Source organism: Cebus imitator, unplaced genomic scaffold, assembly GCF_001604975.1.
Source record: "Cebus imitator isolate Cc_AM_T3 unplaced genomic scaffold, Cebus_imitator-1.0 Scaffold104, whole genome shotgun sequence".
In the NCBI taxonomy this organism is placed as follows: Eukaryota; Metazoa; Chordata; class Mammalia; order Primates; family Cebidae; genus Cebus; species Cebus imitator.
In genome coordinates, this window is record NW_016107419.1 from 6,289,686 (window position 1) to 6,295,726 (window position 6,041).

General features: G+C 40.7%; 1 protein-coding gene across 5 annotated transcripts in view; it reads left to right on the forward strand.

Annotated features, from left to right (window-relative positions):
- The window catches only part of TDRD1 (tudor domain containing 1), a 51,718-nt gene that overhangs the window by 13,484 nt on the left and 32,193 nt on the right, over positions 1–6,041 (forward strand). The window lies entirely within an intron of this gene.

Here is a 6,041-nt window from a genome sequence, read left to right on the forward strand (position 1 = left end):
GTGCAGTGCTAACATCTTGGCTCACTGCAACCTCTGCCTGCCAGGTTCAAGCAATTCTGCCCCAGCCTCCCAAGTAGCTGTGACTACAGCCATGCACCACCACACATGGCCAATTTTTGTGTTTTTAGTAGAGATGGAGTTTCACCATGTTGGTCAGGCTGGTCTCGAACTCCTGACCTCAGGTGATCCACCCTCCTTGGCCTCCCAAAGTGCTGAGATTACAGATGTGAGCCACCAGGCCCAGCAGCTGAAGTCCTTTTAAGATCCCTTGCAGTTTTCTGCATAGCCTATCATTTCATCTGCAAATAGGGACAGTTTTATTTTTTCTAGTGTATATGCCTTTGATTTCTTTTCTTGCTTTATTGCACTTACTGTAGGAACTTTTAGCACTAGGTTTGAATCAGAGTGACAGTGGACACCTTGCCTGGTTTCTAATCTTTGAAAGCCTTCTTACCATTAAGTTTAGAAGTAGGTTTTTGTAGATGTTCTTTATCAGGCTGATAAAATTTTCTCTATTCCTACTTTTCTGATCTTTTTAATCATGAATAGGTGTTGAATTTTGTCCGATACTTTCTCTGCATTGATATGGTAGTGACTGCTTTCCCTTTAGTCTGTTAATTTGGTGGATTAACCAACCTTGCGTTCCTGAAATGAACTCCACTTGGTCATGGTATATAATAATTTTTATATATTGCTGAGTTTTATCTGGTAAAACTTTTATAAGGATTTTTACATATGTTTTCATGAGAGATTTTGGTCTGTAATTTTCTTTTATACTGTCTTTGCGTGGTTTGAATATCAAAGCAATATTAGTTTCATAAAATGAATTGGAACGTGTTCCCACTTGTGTTTGCTGGAAGAGAGATTGTATAGAATTGGTGTTAATTCTTCTCTAAACATTTGGTAGAATTCTCCAATGAAAACCATCTGGACCTAGAAATTTCTTTTGGGGGAGTTTTAAAACTATGATTCAATTTCTTTAGTATTTATAATTAAGGTCTATTCAAATTGCCTATTTCATATTGTATTTGTGTTTAGGAGTTTGTTTATTTGGTCTTCGTTGTCAAATTTATGTGTACAGAAATGTCCTAAGTATTAATGTTGGTGTGGTCTGTAGTAATGTTCCTTGTTTTATTCACGATATTGGTAATTTGTCTTGTCTTTATTGTCTGTCTTGCTACAGGTTTGTCAGTTTTATTGATCTTTCCAAAGAAATCAGTCTTTGTTTCATTTTTTTCCCTCTGTCTTTAATTTAATTGATTTCTGCTTTTATCTTCATTGTCTCTTCTGCTTTTGGGCGTTTTTTGTTGTTGTGTTTTTTTTTGTTGTTGTTTTTTTGTTTTTTTTGTCATTTGGGTTTTTCATGTGTGGGGGTGGGGTTCTTTTTTTTTCCTCAAGAAATTAATAAAAAAAAAGAAAAGAGGGGGGGAGATAGTGAAGGAAAAGGAGGAAGGGAAAAGGAAAGGAAAAAGGAAGAAAAGAAGGAAAGAAGGAAGTCGAGTTTCTTGTGTTCAAGGGGAGTGGGGTTTTTTTGTTTGGTTTGGTTTTTTTTGTTTTTTAAAGACAAGGTCTCCCTCTGTTACCCAGGCTGCAGTATAGTGGCATAGTCATAGCTCACTATAGCCTTGTACTCCTAGACTCAAACTATCCCCCCTGCTGAGCCTCCTGGAGTAATTGAGTCTACAGATGTGTGCCACCACACCTGGCTAATTTTTTTTTTTTTTTTTGGTAGAGATGGGGGTCTTGCTGTGTTGCCAGACTGATGATCTTAAACTCCTGACCTCAAGTGGTCCTCCCACCTTGGTTTCCCAATGCGCTGGGATTGCAGGCATGAGTTGCCCTGCCTAGGCCCAGTGTATCTTTTATTTATCTCAAAACTTCATCTTTAACTCTTGTTTTATTTAGAAACGTATGTTTTAGTTTCTAGGTGTTTGAAGATTATTTGTATTCTTTCTGCTACTGATTTCTAGTTTGAGTCTATTGTGGTCAGAGAACACCCTCTGGACCACATCAGTTCTTTTACATTTGTTGAGGTTTCTTTTGTGATTCAGGATATGGTCTTAGTATATATTATCTTGGCACTTGAAAAGAATGTGCCTTGTCTGTCTGTCGTTGGGTCAGACGACCTATAAATAAATATCTAATAGCTCTTGTTGTTTGGTGATGTTGAGTTCTGTACTCTTGCTGATTTTATATCTGGTTATATCAAATGTTGAGAAAGATATTGAAATATCTAACTATAATCCTGGGTTGTTTATTTTCAATTCAGTTATGCTTCTCATTTTGCAGCTCTGGTTCATGGATATTTAGGATTGCTGTGTCTTACTGGGTTGGGTTGACTCTTCTGTCATTATAATATCCTCCTCTCTGGTAATTTTCTTCCCCTGTGTTCTGTTTTATCTGATATTAATACAGCCACTCATATTTTCTAAACATTTACATACTTTTCCATGTTTTTACTTTCAGTCTGTCTATATTATGCATAAAATGAGTTTCTTATAGGCACCATGTATTTGGGTAATGTTTTTTTTTTTTTAATTCACTAGGATAGTTTCTTTCAGTTGGTATATTTAGACCATTTACATTTGATGTAACTGATACTTGAGAGTTGATGCCATTTTTGTTTTCTGTTCTGTTTTTTTCTTTTTCCTCACTTTTTGTGGGTTATTCGTATACTTTTTGTAATTCTATTTTGACTTTTATCCTGTGTTTTCAAGTGTGTATCTTTGTATGTTTTTTTCAGTCATTGCTCTACATACTACATTATGTCTACACAACTTATGACAGTCGTCATTTTACCCATCTGAGTATATTGTAAACACCTTACCTCCCCTTAGATTCCTTTACTTTCACCCACTTATGTCTTACATACTCTATTTCACAGATTGAGAACTCCTTCAGACAGTTTTATCATTTTTGCTTGAACTCTCAAACATAATTTAGAACACTTGATAGGAAAAAGTACTTAATATGTTTTGTGTAGGTATCAGGTCTTGAACTCCTGAGCTCAAACAGTCCTCCCACCTCAGACTCACAGTGTTGGGATTACAGGTGTGAGCCACTGCACCAGGCCTGTTGTGTTTGTCTTCTCTATTTCTGCCTTTGTCATTTCTTTTCTGTTTTGAGAACTTCCTTAAGCCATCCTTTTAGGATAAAGCTACTGGTAACAAATTCTCTTACTTTTCTTTCATCTGAAAGTCTTGATTTCCCTTTCATTCCAGAAGGATATTTTCCTTGGATAAGTTTCTCAGATAACAGTTTTTTTCTTTTAGAACTTGAAAAATGTTTTGTCACTTTCTTCTGGCCTCCATGGTCTCTAATGAGAAATCGTGGCCGGGTGCGGTGGCTCATGCCTGTAATCCCAGCACTTTGGGAGGCTGAAGCAGGTGGATCACGAGGTCAAGAGATCGAGACCATCCTTGCCAACATGGTGAAACCCCGTCTCTACTAAAAAGTATAAAAATTAGCCAGGCGTGGTGGTGCATGCTTGTAGTCCCAGCTACTCAGGAGGCTGAGGCAGGAGAATTGCTTGAAACCGGAAAACGGAAGTTGCAGTGAGCCGAGATCGTGCCACGACACTCCAGCCTGGCGATAGAGCGAGACTCTGTCTCAAAAAAAGAAAAAGAGAAATCTTGTCTTTTTAAACTCCCTCTCAACCCCATGCAAGTAAGGAATTATATTCCTCTTTCTGCTTCCAAGCTTTTAATTTTCAGAAGTTTAAGATGTGTCTTGGTATTTAGTCTAAGTTGATTCTGGGGCTCACTCAGCTTCTTGAATTAGTAGATTTATATCTCCTGCCAAATTTGGAAGTTTTCAGCAGTCTTTTTTTTTTTTAAACTAGACAGTTTGCACTTGTTGCCCAGGCTGGAGTACAGTGGCATGATCTGCAACCTCTGCCTCCATGTTCAAGTGATTCTCCTGCCTCAGTTTCCCAAGTAGTTGGGACTACAAATGCCTGTCACCACACCTGGCTAATTTTTTTTTTTTGAGATGGAGTCTTGCTCTGTCACCCAGGCTGGAGTGCGATGGTATGATCTCGGCTCACTGCAACCTCCATCTCTCAGGTTCAAGTGATTTTCCTGCCTCAGTCTCCTGAGTAACTGGACAACAGGCACATGCCACCATGGCTGGCTAATTTTTTTTTTTTTTTTCTGAGACACACTCTCACTCTGTCGCCCAGGCTGGAGTGCAATGTCACGATCATGGCTCACTGCAACCTCTGCCCCCCAGGTTCAAGTGATTCTCCTGCCTCAGCCTCCTGAGGAGCTGGGATTACAGGTCTGTGCCACCACACCCAGCTAATTTTTATATTTTTAGTAGAGATGGGGTTTTACGATGTTAGCCAGTGGTCTCGATCTCCTGGCTTTGTGATCTGCCCACCTCAGCCTCCCAAAGTGTTGGGATTACAGGCGTGAGCCACCGTGCCTGGCCATTTTTTGTATTTTTAATAGAGATGGGATTTCACCCTGTTGGCCAGGCTGGTCTTGAACTCCTAACCTCAGATGATCTGCCCACCTTGGCATCCCAAAGTGCTGGGATTACAGGGTGAGCCACTGCGCCCGGCCTCAGCAGTCATTTTTTGAGTACTTCTCAGCCCTACCTTCTTTCTCCTTTCTGAAGACATGAATAATCTTTTATTGTCCCACAGGTTCCTGGGACTGTTCATTTATATATTTTCACTCTGTTGTTCAGATCAGGTGTTTCTGTCTTCAAGTTCACTGATTCTTTCCTCTTTTCCCTCCATTATGCTGGTGAGCCTGCTATTGTGTTTTTTATTTTGGTTATACTTTTCAGTTTAAAAATTTGCATTTGGTTCTTTGTCTTTTATTTCTTTAGGGAGACTCCCTATTCGTTTGTTTCAAGTGTTTTCATAATTACTTGCTACTGTATTGATGACAGCCTTAAAATCTTTATAGATAAATGAACGTGTCTGTCATCTTGATGTTGGCCTCTTGATTTTTTTTTTCTTCCGGCAATTGGTTGTGATCTTCCTGATTTTTGGAGCAGTAAGTTATTTTCTATTGAATGCTATTGGAACTGGGATATCTTGGATATTATGAGACTCTTTTTTTTTTTTTTTTTTTTTGATAGAGTAACTTGCTCTGTTGCCCAAGCTGGAGTGTAGTGGCATGATCTCAGCTCTCACTGCAACCTCTGCCTCCTGGGTTCAAGCAATCCTCATGCCTCAGCCTCCTGAGTACCTGGGATTACGGGCACGTGCCACCAAACCCAGCTAATTTTTATATTATCAGTAGAGCAAGGTTGCACCGTGTTGGCCAGACTGTTCTTAAACTCGTGGCCTCAAGACATCTGCCCGCCTCAGCCTCCCAAAGTGCTGGGATTACAGGCATGACCCACCATACCCAGCCTCTGTATCTTAAACTTTTAGTTTTAGCTGGCTTCCTCTGACACTGCTCTGGCTGCTAGGTTGTTACTGCCAGGTGGGGGGGTAGCTGTCCAGTTTCCCAACTCAGCCTCTCATATTCAACTGGGGAGCTCTTCTTTCTGTCAGGAGAGGATAGAAGTTCTAGCTTCACAGGATGCCTCAACTGATTGCTTTCTGGCTGACAGTGGTGAGCACCTCATAACAGCTCCCCGTCGGGTCTCTAGTGACCCAGTGGAGAGTAGGCCGACTGAGGGAGAAGAGGGTATTAGGAGGCACTAGTTACCATTGAATGGTGGTAGAAAGTCCTGACTCTCTACCAGGCCTTTTCTGACTCCACATTGGTGGGGGTCGGGGCACCTCATTGCTGCCAGGTAGAAACCCAGGTTCCCCATGTGGTCTCCATAGGAAGGGATGTCATCCTCTTCCCAATTCAGGGATGAAGTGCTGGCACCCTATTCTGTTGCCCTTCTCTGATACCATACTTGTGAGCCGGTTGAGGTACCTCATTTTGTAGCCTTGTGAGGATGGAAATCTTGACCCCACACTCTTCCTTTTGCGGGTCAGATTGGGGCCACAGTTGTGTCTGTGGTGTTTGTCTGGAGTAGAGCAGTAAATGTTAACTTTTCTGTCTTGCTGGTCTGCCTCTTTTCTGGTC